Raw genomic sequence first — 18,299 nt, 5'->3', positions numbered from 1 at the left:
ACTCCACAACCTCAGATATTGATCCTATACCCACAACATTCTTTAAGCGAGTGTTTGATGGTGTCTCAGGTCCGGTGCTAGAGATTATAAACACATCCCTTAGAACTGGCGTCTTCCCAGATGCCTTCAAAACAGCTGTTGTAAAGCCCCTATTAAAGAAACCCAAATTGGAGAACAGTCTACTTGCAAATTACAGACCAATATCAAACCTTCCATTTATTAGTAAAGTACTGGAAAAGATAGTTTCAGTCCAACTAAATTCTTTTCTTGAAGAAAATAACATTCTGGAAGTCTCGCAGTCAGGTTTCAGGAAATATCACAGTACTGAAACTGCTCTTGTAGTCGAAAAAATAAGTTTTTAACCAATATCAAAAAGTAAAACAGCACGGAAACGGCAGCAAAGTTTGATGCAAAGTGTTTATTCGAATCTAACACAAAGGATTGATTCCAACAAACGCGAGTAGACCCCGGAGTCTGACTGCAACCTTTCTCCGGACATTTGCTTATATATTTTTCCTACATTATTTTATACTATTTTATCATTGGTACATTATATGTGGTCACAGATTCATGTATGCATTTTCACACTCGGTTGGTCCATTGTCACAGAATTTGCATAGCCTGGACTTTCCTTAACTTTCTCCCATCCAGTGCCCACGTGGGGCTTTGCAGCCCAGCTGCACAGTCATACAGAGTTTAAGGACATAAATCTGTCCCCTGATGTCTGGCGCTTGTTGTTCTCAATATCTGGGCCTTGTAGTCTTTCATGGGAGAGGCCTACACACACTTCTCTCTGTTGCTCTCAAACTCTATCTATCTGGTCTTCCACATTGTGGCCTTTATATCTTCTACGTTTTAGTGGTAATACTAATCAGTCAACAGCTTTGCATCTGGTTTTCAGTAATATAGCATATAAAAGCCCCTCCATGAGTCACCACCTTACCGCGGTGGAGGGGTTTGCGTGTCCTAGTGATCCTGGAAGCTATGTTGTCGGGGGCTTTATGCCCCTGGTAGGGTCTCCCAAGGCAAACAGGTTCCAGGTGAAAGACCAGACAAAGCGTGGCTCAAAAAACCAACCATGAAGAAACACAACAATGGTTCCCAGTTGCCCCTGCCCGGAAGCGGGTCACCGGGGCCCCCCCCTGGAGCCAGGCCCGGGGGTGGGGCTCGATGGCGAGCGCCTGGTGGCCGGGCCTTTTCCCATGGGGCCCGGTCGGGCACAGCCCGAAGAGACAACGTGGGACCCTCTTCCAGTGGGCTCACCATCCGCAGGAGGGGTCATGGGGGTCGGGTGCAGTGTGAGACGGGCGGCGGCCGAAGGCGGGGGCCTTGGCGGTCCGATCCTCGGCTGCAGAAGCTAGCTTTAGGGACGTGGAACGTCACCTCGCTGGCGGGAAAGGAGCCTGAGCTGGTGCGCGAGGTAGAGAGTTTCCGGCTAGATATAGTCGGCCTCGCCTCGACGCACAGCACGGGCTCCGGAACCAGTCTCCTTGAGAGGGGCTGGACTCTCTTCCACTCTGGAGTTGCCCTTGGTGAGAGGCGTCGAGCTGGGGTGGGAATACTTGTTTCCCCTCGGTTCGGTGCCTGTACATTGGGGTTCACCCCGGTGGATGAGAGGGTAGCCTCCCTCCGCCTTCGGGTGGGGGGACGGGTCCTCACTGTCGTTTGTGCTTATGCACCAAACAGCAGCTCAGAGTACCCACCCTTTTTGGAGTCTCTGGAGGGGGTGCTGGAAAGCGCTCCTCCCGGGGATTCCCTCGTCCTCCTGGGGGACTTCAATGCTCATGTGGGCAATGACAGTGAGACCTGGAGGGACGTGATTGGGAGGAACGGCCCCCCCAATCTGAACCCGAGTGGTGTTCTGTTGTTGGACTTCTGTGCTAAACACGGTTTGTCCATAACGAACACCATGTTCAAGCATAAGGGTGTCCATATGTGCACCTGGCACATGGACACTCGAGGTCTCAGTTCGATGATCGACTTCGTAGTCGTGTCGTCGGACTTGAGGCCGCATGTCTTGGACACTCGGGTGAGGAGAGGGGCGGAGCTGTCAACTGATCACCACCTGGTGGTGAGTTGGCTCCGATGGTGGGGGAGGACGCCGGTCAGGCCTGGCAGGCCCAAACGTAATGTGAGGGTCTGCTGGGAACGGCTGGCGGAACCCTCTGTCAGAAGGAGCTTCAACTCCCACCTCCGGGAGAGCTTCGATCATGTCTCGGGGGGGGCCGGGGACATTGAGTCCGAATGGGCCATGTTCCGGGCCTCCATTGTTGAAGCGGCTGACCGGAGCTGCGGCCGCAAGGCGGTCGGTGCATGTCGCGGCGGTAACCCTCGGACCCGGTGGTGGACTCCGGAGGTGAGGGATGCCGTCAAGCTGAAGAAGGAGGCCTATCGGGCTTTATTGGCTGGTAGGACTCCTGAGGCAGCTGATGTGTACCGGCAGGCCAAGCGGAACGCGGCTCTGGCGGTCGCGGAGGCAAAAACCCGGGCATGGGAGGAGTTCGGCGAGGCCATGGAGAATGACTTCCGAACGGCTTCAAAAAGGTTCTGGACCACCATCCGGCGACTCAGGAGGGGGAAGCAGTGCTCTGTCAACACTGTATACGGTGGGGACGGTGCGCTGCTGACTTCGACGGGGGACGTCCTGGATCGGTGGAAGGAATACTTTGAAGACCTCCTTAATTCCACCAACACGCTTTCCGACGTGGAGGCAGAGTCTGGGGACATCGGGGGGGGCCCTTCTATCTCTGGGGCCGAGGTCGCCGAGGTGGTTGAAAAGCTCCGCGGTGGCAGGGCCCCTGGGGTGGACGAGGTCCGCCCGGAGTTCCTTAAGGCTCTGGATGTTGTAGGGCTGTCTTGGTTGACACGACTCTGCAACATCGCGTGGACATCGGGGACAGTGCCTCTGGACTGGCAGACCGGGGTGGTGGTTCCCCTCTTAAAAAGGGGGACCGGAGGGTGTGCTCCAACTTTAGGGGGATCACACTCCTCAGCCTCCCTGGGAAAGTCTATTCAGGGGTCCTGGAGAGGAGGGTCCGCCGGATTTTCGAACCTCGGATTCAGGAGGAGCAATGTGGTTTTCGTCCTGGCCGTGGAACAGTGGACCAGCTCTATACCCTCCGCGGAGTCCTGGAGGGTACATGGGAGTTCGCCCAACCAGTCTACACATGTTTTGTGGATTTGGAAAAGGCGTTCGACCGTGTCCCTCGGGGGCTCATGTGGGGGGTGCTCCGAGAGTACGGGGTACCGGATTCCCTGATCGGGGCTGTCCGGTCCCTGTGCGACCGGTGCCAGAGTTTGGTCCGCATTGCCGGTAGTAAGTCAAACTTGTTTCCGGTGAGGGTTGGACTCCGCCAGGGCTGCCCTATGTCACCGATTCTGTTCATTACCTATATGGACAGGATTTCTAGGCGCAGCCAGGGTGTTGAGGGGGTCCGGTTTGGTGACCTCAGGATCGGGTCGCTGCTTTTTGCAGATGATGTGGTCCTGTTGGCTTCATCGGGCCGTGACCTTCAGCTCTCACTGGAGCGGTTCGCAACCGAATGTGAAGCGGCTGGGATGCGAATCAGCACCTCCAAATCTGAGGCCATGGTTATCGACCGGAAAAGGGTGGAGTGCCATCTCCGGGTCGGGGAGGAGATCCTGAACCAAGTGGAGGAGTTCAAATATCTCGGGGTCTTGTTCACGAGTGAGGGAAGAATGGAGCGCGAGGTCGACAGGCGGATCGGTGCGGCGTCCGCAGTGATGCGGGCTCTGCATCGGTCCGTCGTGGTGAAGAAGGAGCTGAGTCGAAAGGCGAAGCTCTCTATTTACCAGTCGATCTACGTTCCTACCCTCACCTATGGTCACGAACTATGGGTAGTGACCGAAAGAACGAGATCGCGAATACAAGAGGCCGAAATGAGCTTTCTCCGCAGGGTGTCCGGGCTCTCCCTTAGAGATAGGGTGAGAAGCTCGGTCATCCGGGAGGGGCTCAGAGTAGAACCGCTGCTCCTCCGCGTCGAGAGGAGCCAGCTGAGGTGGCTCGGGCATCTGATTAGGATGCCTCCTGGACGCCTCCCTGGTGAGGTGTTCCGGGCACGTCCCACTGGGAAGAGGCCCCGGGGAAGACCCAGGACACGCTGGAGGGACTATGTCACTCGGCTGGCCTGGGAACGCCTCGGGGTCCCCCAGGAAGAGGTGGTGGAAGTGGCCGGGGAGAGGGAAGCCTGGGCCTCCCTGCTTAGGTCGTTGCCCCCGCGACCCGATCCCCGGACAAGCGGCAGATGACGAGAGAGACGCGAGAGCATATAAAAGTAATAAAGGTGATTAAGAGGTTCATTCTAAATCATATAATCCATAATCATTTCAACTTCATAATTACAGCAGTGTGATGTTTTTTTTTCCACTACACTCTCACCAAAATAATTAGCAACCTCAGACTAAACTCTGATGCAAATAAAGTCTCTATCCTTATCCTTTTAGATCTCAGTGCAGCATTTGATACCATTGATCACAACATCCTAATCAATAGACTGGAAAAACTTATTGGGTTCACGGATGGTGTATTGAACTGGATGAAATCATATATCACAGGAAGAAAGTTTTATGTTAGTTTAGGAGACCATAGGTCTAAGAAACATGAGAACTGCTACGGGGTTGCCAAGGAAGCTGCCTAGGTCCATTACTTTTCTCTCCATATATGCTACCACTCGGTGACATAATCAGAGAACATAACATGAATTTCCATACTTACGCAGACGACACACAACTATATATATCCACTGAACCCAACGATGCAACGGCCATCAATTCCATTACCAGCTGCCTGTTGGCAATAAACAAATGGATGAATGATAACTTTCTTAAATTAAATGAAGACAAAACTGAAGTCCTACTATGTGGCCCCAAATCCAAAAGAGAGATGCTTACTAAAAATCTAGGAAGCTTAACCCCCTGGCTTTACCAGAGGTGACAAGTCGCGGTGTAATCCTGGACTCAGATTTGAATTTCAACTCCCACATTAATAAAGTGACCAAAACAGCTTTCTTTCACCTGAGGAATATAGCAAAGGTACGACCATTCATAAACCAAAATGATGCAGAGAAGTTAATTGATGCTTTTATATCCAGCCGGCTGGACTACTGTAATGCACTTTTCACTGGTCTTCCCAAGAAAACCACTGAAAGACTACAGCTCATTCAAAATTCTGCAGCTAGATTATTAACCAAAACTAAAAGGAGAGAACACATTAGTCCTGTCCTAGCTACTTTACACTGGCTCCCTGTTACCTTCAGAATTGACTTTAAGATCCTATTCCTCACATACAAAGCTCTACACGGACAAGGACCTAGCTACATTGCTAACTCTCTTATAAACTACACACCAGCTAGAACACTGCGATCATCAAATGCAGGCCTATTAGAGGTCGCCGGAAGCAGCCATAAGAAGATTGGTGATGCTGCCTTTGCCAATTACGCCCCAAAACTATGGAATAAATTACCCATAAATATCAGAGCAGCAAATACGCTAGACATTTTTAAAAGACAGCTTAAAACCTACCTTTTTACCAAAGCATTTAACTAATTGTTATCTCAGAAGGGCCTTACAACTGGTAGTAGTTATATTATTGTTTTTACAGATTTGCTTTGTATTCCTGCAAAGATTGCGGCTTGTGTTTGACTTGCACTATTGATTATGTGTTACATTTTATCCATTTTGTTGAGTTAGTGTATTTTGTTATTCTGTAGTTTTTATTATTATTATAATTTTACTTTATTTTAGTTTTTTATTTTAGTTTTATTTTAATTGAGAAACGACAAAGACTGCAAGAGTGCATGTGTTTTGTTATATGTTTGGAAACTGCAAGTGCAGCTCGGATCTAAGACGGATTCGAGAGACTGCAGATAGAGTGCGGCTTGTCTGGTTTGTTATATGTTTGGAAACTGCACGAGGCAGCTCGGATCCAAGACGGATTCGAGAAACCGCGGATAGAGTGCAGCTTGTCTGGGTTGTTATGTGTGTGGAAACTGCAAGTGGCAGCTCGGATCTAAGACGGATTCGAGAGACCGCAGATAGAGTGCGGCTTGTCTGGGTTGTTATAAGTTTGGAAACTGCAAGTGGCAGCTCGGATCCAAGACGGGTTCGAGAGACCGCAGATAGAGTGTGGCTTATCTGGGTTGTTATGTGTGTGGAAACTGCAAGTGGCAGCTCGGGTCTAAGACAGATTCGAGAGACTGCAGATAGGGTGCGGAACATGCAGGGCAGGGGGTCCCGAGGACCAGGGTTGAGAACCACTGGTTTAGGGCAACAGGGTTCTGGCCGGCTTTGACCGTTTAAGTCCCTGCAGGTGATCTTCTACCTGGGCCAGTACATCTTTCAGAAAAAGCTGTATGACCAGAAGCAGCACCACATTATCAACCTAGGCAGTGATCCTCTGGGGGCCGTGCTGGGGATCGACACGTTCTCTGTGAAGGAGCATAGGAGTATAGAAAATCTGCATATCAATGTGTGTGTGGGTGTGCGTGTGTCTGCAGGCCGACCTACCCCCCAGCTTACTGGACCCTTGCTTCATGTGTCAGAGCCGGCCCAAGAACGGATGCATCGTGCACGGGGCCACCATCCACCTTATTTCCTGCTATCGATGCGCTCGCAAGCTGCAGAGGGGCAACAAGCAGTGTCCAGTCTGCAGGGAGCCCATGAAGGCTGTGCTGCTCCTGATTGTCTCGTAGTGCCATGTTAGTTTTGAATAAATATAAATATATGAACCTTTTCCTATTTGTATGTTACTTCTTGTACATCACTTACCTTGTGTATTACTTACCTGCGTTGGCGTTCATAGTTTCAGGACATCCCAACAGGTAACAACGATGACAAGGGCTCCTGGTCCTTTTTTAAATGTGGTTCCTGTTGATTTTCTTCTGCATTCCAACCTAGAGAACCAAAGATTAGATTAGATTCAACTTTATTGTCATTACACAAGTACAGGTACAAGGCAACAAAATGTAGTTTAGGTCTAGCCAGAACCCAAAGTGGCGGATTGGACCATCAAGGGCATCAAGTCCCACCTATTCCTTAGGGATTCCAATCTCAATAGAATCCCCTCCTTCCATAACCCCATGGTACAGGTGGATAGCTACCCTGGGGCCAATTTCTACTACTTCCAACAAATTCTGGAAAAAACAGCGGTACATCCACACACAAAGGTGGTGGTCCTCTCAGTGGGTCTTAACAATAAGGACCACGACCCATACCAGACATCACTGAAACAACTAGCCAGAATACACAGGGAAGCAAAAACCACCTTCCCCAACGCTACCATCTATGTCCCCATCATGAACCATTCACCACTTCTCACCCCACAACAGAAACAAAACATTAAGATAATAAATGGATATATCACCACACATTTACCTACACTTTTCGAAATACCTCAGGACTCATTCCGCACCACTAGGATCACTGGACACCGGAAAACAGCAACAGCAATATTCTCTCACTGGTGTGCACAATTAAATTTATAACCACTCTTACTCACAACCCAGACACCTTCAACAGTACTACACATTCACCAACGACACACACATCTACTGCCCCCCCTTTCCCCGCCCCCCAGCTCTCTCACACACCACTACCACCCAACTCCAATATTTTGAACCTATCCAAAACATTTCATCCATCACAAACACAAGTAGCACTACTGGAGAGAGGCCTCACCTTTGTGCCCCGCCCCACCACTTTTGACCAGGAGGAACTTCAAAGGGACATCCATAAATACCATAGACGACTTAAAATACTGGACTATTTTGACTACACAGAGAGCAACAACCACTTGCCCTTCATCAATCCTTCCACCTGGGAGAGTTTAGACTCCCAGGTGGACCACCACATCAGGACGGACAGAAGGACTTAACGAGACCACAACACACAGATGGACAGACAGGACAACCTCACCACCAAACTCCGAGAATCACTACAAACACTTAAAACAACCCACACATTGTCATCAAACCAGCGGACAAAGGATCCAAAATAGTCATCTTAGACAACCACCAGTACATTTTTGAGGCAAACAGGCAATTAAACAACATCAGACATTACAAAATCATACCGGATAGCATACAACCACAGACACAGGTGGAACTCAGGGCGATCATCAAATCACTTTATGAAAGACGCTACATTACAGCCAAACAACGGGACTATCTATACGGACCTGACACCACACGACAAAGACTCTTTTACTTACTTCCCAAGATCCATAAAGAACCGGACACCTGGACCATCCCCTTTGAAGTTCCTCCTGGTAGACCCATAGTATCGGATTGTAACAGCGAGTCCTACAACATATCGGAATACATTGATCACTACATCAACCCCTTATCCACCAGTCACTAGGCCTGTCTTGATAGTCAATACATTGACTTATCGCACGGTATATGGAAATGAGCGCAATAATTTTTGGTGCCGCGATATATTGCAACTGATAATTTTTATAATAAGAAATAATGATTCTATTAATTTTTTACATAAGAAGGAATGTCACCAACATTTTAGGGCGATCCTGTTGCTAGTCATCTTGTTTGCTGTCTGTGTCGAAAGCGTAGACGGGACTAGCGTCTCTACACACAGAGCGGACACCGACAGGTGAAAAGAAGGCGTGAACTCACTGTGTTATAAAGTGTTCTGTTTTGTGACATCTACAGTCAGCTAGTTAGGGAGAACAAGTCAAAATTTACTTGGATTCAAAGCCGCTATCTTCAGCTCCGGTGTGGGAACATTTTGTCTTTAAGCCAAATGAGATGAGAGCCAATTAACGTGAATGAGCCGTTATGTCAACTTTGTTTAAAAACTGTGGAAACTAAAAGAGGCAACTAACCTAACATCTCACCTAGCAATACATAACTATCCCACCCAGTTTTTCAACCTTTGAACAACAACTGCAGCTGGGGCTGGAAAAGGTTCTTCCATACAGTTCTGTTACAGATGCCTTTTCCCAAATATAAACATGACAGCGCGAAATGGCCCACACTAACGGATAGCGTAACTCGCTATATAGCCAACGAGATGCAGCCATTAAACACGGTCGAAAAACCGTGAGACACGCATTTCAACCATTTCACTTGTATATCTCAAGTTGAAAAGACAACGCCAACCAAGTAGCCCTGTTAATGTTGTAGGCTAAACAATAAGGGATGATGGAGTGAAGTGACATAGACGCACAAACAGCCGTGAACACTGGGGGGGGGGGGGGGGGCATTATGTAATCAGTGGCATAAAATGGATTGAAAATTACAATTGACGTGTGTGCAATAATATCGTTTAACGCAATTAATTTTGGTGCAATATATCGCACAAGAAAAAGTAGTTATCGCGACAGCCCTACCCGTCATCCAAGTTACCTTACAGACACATATCATTTTTTAGAGATGCTCAAGCCCATAGCCGTTCCCTCCCACACGCACATTTTTACCATCAATGTTGACAGCCTGTACACCAACATCAACACCACAATGGGTGTGCAGGCTGTCAACTCCTTGTTTCAAAAACACCTAGATAACAATAGACCAGGGGTCTCATTTATAAAACTGTGCGCAGGATTCTTACTAAAAGTGTACGTACGCCCAAAAGCCTAAAATGGCGTACGCACACAAAAATTCAGATTTATAAAACTGTATGTACGCACACCTGTACGCAATGTTCCTTTTATAAATCTCAGATTACCCACAAGTGTGTGTACGTGAATCAGCATTGTACCCCACCCTGAACACGCCCATTTTTAACCATAAATAGTCAATGCAAAGCACCTCATGAATGCTAATCTAGTATCTCATCATGACCCTGGCATACGATTGTTCTTTACGGTGAATCATAGCGCATGACACCTTCTCAGACACTGTTAGCCTATTGGTGGAGCCCGATAACTCAGAAAATGTGGTGGCCGGTAGATCACCAATTTAAAAAAAACTGTGGCAGTCAACTGTGGCAGTGATACTGCAGGTCGAGATACAATTTGAAAACAGAAGCGTTTTGTTATGAACAGTAATCTATTAAATTCTGGACTGATAACGAGGACGTAGAGTGTAGCGATTGCACGGGAGCTTGACGACTGTAATTCCAGTTTTTGACATGAGGATATTTGCACAGTATTGAATAAATATATTTAGTTATACACTGTGTTCTGCAGTTATCTAAAGGTAGGATATGTGATGTCATCCTGTATTTCATGCAGTCGGGGAATCTCCCCCTCCTGAACTCCCGTAGTAGACAATCTGATGATGAGGAAGCGCTGAATTTTCATTTAAAATTTGAGTTGGATTGTACAAGGTGTTTATGGAACAAGAATCACTCAGTACAAGCGCACATAACACTGCTGGATGTAATCTTCATGATAATCATGAAACTGAATGAAAAAAATGTGTGTCAGGAAAACAAAATATATAAATATTGAGAGTAATGTTCTTTCCACATTCAATTTCTGCAGTCTGACTACAGTACAGTCATCTGCGTCGCCAATTCCAACTGTTTTCAAAATGTGTGTAGGCCTACGGGAGGGTCAGAGTTTGCGTGGAGGACCGCTCATTCTCCCGTCAAGTTTGTTCTTTATAAATCACAACCTTTGCGTGGAAAGTGGCATACGCACATTTTCAGCCCCGTTTTGTGCGTATGCAAGCTTTATAAATGAGACCCCAGATCAGGACATTTTACAATTACTACAAATTAGTTTAGACAAATGATTATCTTATTTAACAATAAACCCTATCTACAAACAATGGGAACGGCTATGGGCAAGAAATTTGCCCCCACATGCAAACATTTACATGGCTGAGTGGGAGAGGGAAGCACTGTCAAAGTGTCCTACTCTTTCACTCACTCAGACAAAGGGGATACTCCAAGAGGTTTCTGCGCACCATCAAAAACGACACTTTGGCAGCTCTCTCTTCCACTCAGCCCACACAAACAGCGAACACAACAAACAACGATACACACACACGTCACACACACAGACATTTCAAATACAGGCAACAGTACACACACAACCTGCTATAGAGTCACTCCCCCTCCTATCCCCCTCCTCCCCCCGAATCCTCTCCCTTAGCCTACACCCGGTTCGTATCCTGTATCCTCCCCCCTCCTAACCCTGAACTTTCCCAGGGCTTTGCTGCAGTACCCCATCCATCACTCCGTTATTACCCCATCTTTAACTCCATCCGTAGTCACAATGAGATTTATTCATTAACACTCCAATGACACTACAGGTACACACCCACATTAACAACCACAGGTGTCAGTATTCAATCAATGAACGAAACAAAACAGAAATATAATACAAGTTGAGAGCACACTTGTAACACCCCCACTTGATCTCACATTGTCAATATGCAACATCATCTTCCAAAATAAATGCAGCAAACTTAATAAACTTAATCTTGGTTGCAGGCTTTGTCAATATATCTGCTACCATCTCATTAATTGGACGATACTCCAACATAACTGTGCCATTATTTACAGTAGACCTAATAAAATGATACTTGATGTCTACATGTTTGCATCTTTGCCTGCTTACGGCATTTTTTGCTAAGGCAATTGTACCTTGGTTGTCTTCATATACCCTAGGTGCTGAGTACTGACACTTAAGATTCTCCAACAGCTGTTTAAGATAGACCCTCTTGTATGGTAGTGGCTAGGGCAATATACTTTGCCTCACAAGTAGACAGTGCGACAGTGGGCTGTTTCTTGGTCTTGAAGACACAATAGCCTGTTGTACTACGTCTGTCATTACTGGCCGCCCAATGTGCATCACTGTATGCATTTATTCCCAGTGTCTTATTACATTTTCTGTAATTACAGCTCTTTGTCAATTGTACCTCTAAGATACCTCAGTACATGTTTAACTGTGGCCCATTGCTCAACAGTTGGCTCTGTGAAATACTGTGCCAGTTTGCTTACCACAAAACTTATATCAGGCCTAGTACAGATGTTCAGATAGATGAGGCTTCCCACTGCCTCTCTATATTTTTTCACATCAGTCATCTTTTCGGCACCATCAGTATAGTCTAATTTTTGTTCACAGGGCGTCGATCTAGGTTTGCAATCCTGCATTTTAAACCTGTCCAAAATGTTCCCCACATTTTGTTTGTGACATTCTCACACAGTTGTCACTCTGGTTAAAATCAATACCTAGAAAATGCCGTAGTTTGCCTAAGTCCTTCATTTTTAATCTCTCTGTAAGCATGTTCTTCACATCTCTGAGAACATTTTTAGCACTCGCAGCAATCATCAACCCATATTACAATGATCACTTTTGCATGTTCTGTTTCCCATGTGTAAACACAGTTGTCTGCTTGATTCTGCTCAAAATGGTTTTTGGTTAGGTGCTCAAGTGGCACCTTGTTCCAGTTTCGGCCCGATTGTTTTAGCCCATACAATGATCTCTCCAACTTACAGACCAATTTTTCACTTGTGCCAGATTCCACCTCATAGCCCTCTGGCTGTTCCATGTAAATTTCATGATCTATTGATGCGTTCAGGTAGGCAGTTTTAACATCCATTTGGTGCAGAATCAGGTTTTCTTGCGCTGCTTTTTGTATGACCACTCGGATACTCGTCAAGTTAGCTGTAGGGGAAAATGTCTCCTCATAATCCACACCTCTCATCGGACTGTATCCTTTTGCCACATAACTTGCTTTGCACTTTTCAGATCCATCCAGGTTATTCTTGACTGCATAAACCCATCTACCCCCCACTGCTTTCTTACCCTCAGGCAAGCTACTTAGAGTAAATGTGTTATTTTCTATAAGTGACTGCATCTCCTCATCCATTGCAGCAACCCATTCTTTTGCTTTGTCTGAGGTTACAGCTCCTGTGAAAGTTACAGGTATGCTACATGTTACTCTAACAGTTATGTTACAGACATACAAAGTGTACGCCAATTTGGCTCGGCTGTACCATTTTGATGGGGGGAATATGGTGCAGAAGTCTCGTGTTTAATACCATTCCTGACAAACAGAGTTTTGTAATGCTTTCCTGTAAACTCAGTTCCATTATCAGATCTAATACGTTGAATTCTACCACAAGGGGCCATATCTGCAAGAAACCTCTCTGTTGCTTGCAATGTGTCACTTTTACTCTTAAGGGCATATACAAACACTGCACTGGAAAAATCATCAGTAAATGACACAACATATTTGTACCCCTCTCTGGACTCAGTGTGAATTGGACCTGCCAAATCTGTGTGCACTAGCTCTAGAGGTCTTTTAGCCCTTGCATCAGGCTTTCTGTTTCTAGTTTGCGTAAACAGTGACCCAGTATCTTTAAATCATAACATCCCTTAACTCGGTCATCACATCCATCAGGTATTGTATGCAAGTAATATAGTCTATCATGTACATGAATGGGAAATTGTGTACCGTCTTTGAGCACCAGAGTGTCCTTGCATTTCTGGAAAGTCACGGTCGCCCCGCTGTCAGCTGCTGCTTGCACCGAGAATATGTCCTGCGGGTAAGAGGGAATGTACAGCGCCCGTCTCAGCACTGTTTTGAGGTGGTGTCCTCGGCTGTCCATCAAGAAGACCTCTGCATCTCTATGCAATGTGTCCCGGCCTGGAACTCGTCGTCAAACCTCCTGAACTTGGCGATGTCTGTGACGATATGGGAGGTTGCCCCGCAGTCGACCATCAGGCCTCTCATGCAGACACCCTGGCTGCTTGAGCAGCCCGTTCAGCCCCACGTTCAGTTGGGCCTGCACTGGCGGGACTCGCAGCTCTTTGTCGCGGCCGCACCGTCATTACATTTTCCTCAGCGGCTGGGGGACGCATCTTTTCGATGTCATCGTAACTTATAAGCTTTGTTTTGAAATCGGCAAACCTCATTGTCTCATCCGATTGCGTTACATGGATGGAGAAAGGCTTAAAAGACTCAGGAAACCCCTTCAGAACCATAGCTACAAGTAGCCTGTCACCTAAAGTCTCTCCAGCATTTCGTAATGCCGTGATAGCGGTTTCCACTAAAATAACATATTCTGTCACACTCTCGCTGCTTGACTTTTGAAGCGAGGTCAGCTCAGTATACAGGCTTATTACTCTTGCTTCCTTTACCTGCATAATAGTCTCTCAAAATCTTTAGCGCTGCGCACCCATCATCCCCTGCCTCTCGCATTACCAGCGATAAACTCTTGTCATCCAAGAATTGAATCAATTCAGCATATGCCTCAGCATTTGAGGCCGCTTCTGTGGAAGAAATGTAGATTTCCTGTGTGCTTACATTATTCACTAATCAAGAGAACTAGTCATTGGATACTAGTTAGTATTTTCTCATGTAAGCTTGCTATTAATAAGAGTAGATTGTGTCTATGTGTCAGGGTTAATAGATGTTTGAAATCAGGAGAAAGTACTGGCTAAATGGTCCTTGTCATGACTACAAGGAGAGCTCCAACTATGAACTCTGTAGTTTGAGTGGTCATGTGTTGGGAGCTGTTAATCTCTTTCTCTGAGACTGTTGTAACGTCATTACTGCCTGACTGTCACTATCTATGTTTACATTCTTGTGACCTATAAAAGATGGTCCTCTGTCCTTCAGCGCAGAGAGAGACTTGATTGAGACCTAAGCCTGGTGTTGTCATTTATTGTCAGAGGTCTGGTTTTCTCTCCCAATCTGCAGATTGATAAATACTTATTAAAATCCAGAACTCAACTGAACTTAGTCACTCCGTTTATGAAGAGACGGACAAAACACTTCATCACTTCCTCCTCTGTCTCCACACCCACGGGCTCCGTAGTAATAATCCCTTTCAGCCCTTGCAGCCGGAGGTGGCCCAAGAACTTAGTCTCCCAGAGTTCCCAATTCTTTTCATCCCCGTCACACACAAGCCACGACCGCTAGATTCTCCTGATCTTCTAGTGTTACTCATGGTGCTATACTTCAGCACGCTAACGCGGTGTATCTCGACTTACTCTGGGCCCATAACCTATTCACAGAGTAAACACAATGACGTGACTGACTTCGAACACACAGCAACAGCTGCGCTCACTCAATGAGATTTATTCATTAACCTCTTAGAGGTCCTGTATCGCCCGCGATACAGAAATGCTGCACCCCCCTCCCTCAGCGAGAACGCACTCAATAAAAAAATTTTTTTTATAGACGGCTACACATATGATACCTTGTTGGAAAGCTACGATTCTTATGGTTCCATTGAAATAAACCAATTCAAGATCAAGTCGCAATAGCAAGTACCGTCAACGTCGTTGTCCGGTGACCGTTCCTTCAACAATGCCAAAGAAAAAAGTTGTACTCACCCTAAACGATTCAAATAGGTCCAGGTATGCAAAACATGCCATCAAAACTTGATCTGCTTACATTCCCAAAGGTCCAAAGTATCTAACCATATCAAGTAGTTTGTTCCCAAAAATGTATTACATTCATATATAGCCATTATCCTTTGTTTCATTATGCAAGATAGCCGACGGAAGAAACAACTTGTTTACATAAAAGTGGACTTTTCTCCGGTTAGCAACGGCCTATTTACTATCCAAAGGCATCAAAATGTCCATTGAATCCTCCCACTTTGATTGGCACCAAGATTGACCTATTGGGAGCTTCCATTGTTTGTCCGAGGCCTTGAACAGCCAACAAACGACTCATCTGAATTGATGGGCCATTACAGCCCACCTGGGTTTTCTTCGTTTGAATTTCAGCCCAATCAAAACCAATCATGGAATGACACGTCTTTTAGCCAATCGCATTCTGAAAACAATGGTATGGGACTTGCCAGGTAAGTGAAAACATTGAAAAGCTTTCGTCTCTGCGCAAAGAGCTGCATATGTTCATTCGTTGTGCGCGCTGTGGTAACGGAGCTAATTTACGCAGTTTGATATCGATTTCAACATGGCGAAGAAGACACAGGAAACGAAGTATTGTCTCGCAGAAGTTTTGGAAGAAGTAACTGGACATGATAGTGATTTATCGGACAATTTATCAGAGTCAAACACTGATTTTTCGGACTTTGATTCAGAAGCTGAGGATTTATTTCTGGAAGGAGGAGATATTACCCTGGATAAGTAAGTTTTGTTTTATATTGTTTCACTGAATAAGATAGCTCCATTTGTCATGGTATAACATTGCTTTTACATAGCTAAAGCACCCAGTATTTCTTCTAGCACCAGAAAAACTATTTGTGTATAATGATTTACCACAGAAGTTCATGTGCGTGTTTCAGTGTTTGGACTGTATTTCGGGGAGGTGTGTTTCTCTTTGTTTCAGTGTGTGTACTGCTGATGTTTGAGGCAGTAAACCTGTGAAAAGTAGAATACAGAAAATATGGGAATGTTTATTTCGTCATTATAGGAAAACATCTGATGAGGACTACGAGCCGGATATTCCTGCTCAAGTTAGCAAGCGGCCCCGTACAGCAGCAGGACAGGGGGGCAGCAGAAGCTCGTCCAGTGATGAGCCTCAAACTCTACAGAAAGGTTCTGCCGGCACGAGAAGGCCAAGAGGAAGGGGGAGAGGCAGAGGCAGCAGCAGAACCAAAGCTGGAGCGTCAACAAGCCCATCTGGAGAGAGATGGAATTATGTTGACATTGCTGACATCACTCCACCTCAGCCTACTTTCAGGCCGACGAACCCACCTGGACCCCAGCTAATTCAGACAGCGACCTGCACAGCCCTGCAACTTTTCCAACTGTTTTGGACATACTCAGTTTTACAAACGATCCTGCTAAACACCAATGAGTTTGGCTCGACTCACCACTCCACACCCACTCGTCCCTGGATTGATCTGACTTTGCAGGACATGTTTACCTTCATTTCTATGGTAATCTACATGGGTCTAGTAAAGTGCTCTGCATTTACTGATTACTGGCGAAAGGACAAACTCCACAGCTTCCCTTTCCCAAAACAAGTAATGACCGGGAAGAAGTTCCTCCAAATCTCCAGATCCCTTCATCTGAGTAGCATGGCGGACGATGCTGCTAATGAGCAGAGGAGAGGCACAGCAGCCTTCAACCGTCTTTGCAAGATCAACCCAGTTTATCAGGAGATGAGAGAAGCCTGCAAAAGGAACTATCACCCCGGCCAGGATATTGCCATTAACGAGAGGATGGTTGCCTCTAAAGCTCGCATTGGACTAAAACAATATATGAAAAATAAGCCTGTTCGCTGGGGATACAAACTGTTTGTTCTGGCTGACTCGAAAAGTGGATACACATGGACCTTTTTGTGTATGAAGGAAAGCTCCAAGGAAACACTGGCAAGGGTCTCAGCTATGAATCAGTGATGGAGCTAATAGACACACAGTTGCTGGGCACTGGCTACAAACTCTTTGTTGACAATTTTTACACAAGTCCCACCCTTTTCCAAGACCTCCTTCAGAAGAGGATCTGGGCATGCGGAACCATCCAGACAAACAGAATTGGATTCCCAAAAACAAAAGAAAACAGTCTGGACTCTAAATCTCCCCGCGGCAGCATTTGCTGGATAAGGAACGACCCCCTCATCTTTGTCCAGTGGCGAGACACAAGGGACGTCTTCTTTTGTTCAACACTCCACACGGCACATGGACAGGACACGGTGCAGAGGAGGGTCAAAGGTGCAGATCAGCGCTGGGTACTGACAGACATCCCAGTTCCGCCAGTGGTCAAGAACTACAACCAGTGCATGGGTGGAGTGGACCTTTCTGATGCATTAATCGGATACTACAAAGTACTCCACAAGACCCAGAGATGGTACAAAACCTTCTTTTATCATTTCTTGGACATTGGGATTGTGAACGCCTTCCTCCTTCACAAAGACATTGCAAAAGGAAAAGGGCAGGTACCTTTGTCCCACAAGGCCTTCAGAGAGACCCTAGCTGCTGAGCTGGCAGAGTTGAGGTCTCAACCCTTACCCGGTCCCTCATCTTCCATCGTGCCTCAACCCACAGCTAGTCACAGGACAGTGCATATCAGTGGACACAGCACCGCTGGTCGGTTGAGGTGCAAACACTGTGGTTCACTGACACCAGTGAAGTGTTCAACCTGCGATGTGGCTTTGTGCTTTGTTCCCAAACGTGACTGCTACAATGACTGGCATGTCGCCCAAAACATTTTGTGAAATTGTAAATGAGTGTGAACAATTCACTGTTTGTAAATAGTTTGGTGTGTTTTTCTTTATATAAACTAGTTTTTCCACGATAGCTCTTGTTTTGACTCTTTATTTGCACAACGTTTACTTTGTTCAAGGTAAAAAGCACTCTTATGCCTCAGTTACTCTGTTTCAACACCACTAATGGTGAATCTGAATATGGGATATTATAGCTCTAAGTGTCACCTTTCATTAGAGCCC

This window comes from Hypomesus nipponensis, chromosome 10 (assembly GCF_054491055.1).
Source record: "Hypomesus nipponensis isolate SF chromosome 10, ASM5449105v1, whole genome shotgun sequence".
Taxonomy (NCBI): domain Eukaryota; kingdom Metazoa; phylum Chordata; class Actinopteri; order Osmeriformes; family Osmeridae; genus Hypomesus; species Hypomesus nipponensis.
Note: the sequence above shows the minus strand (reverse complement) of the source record.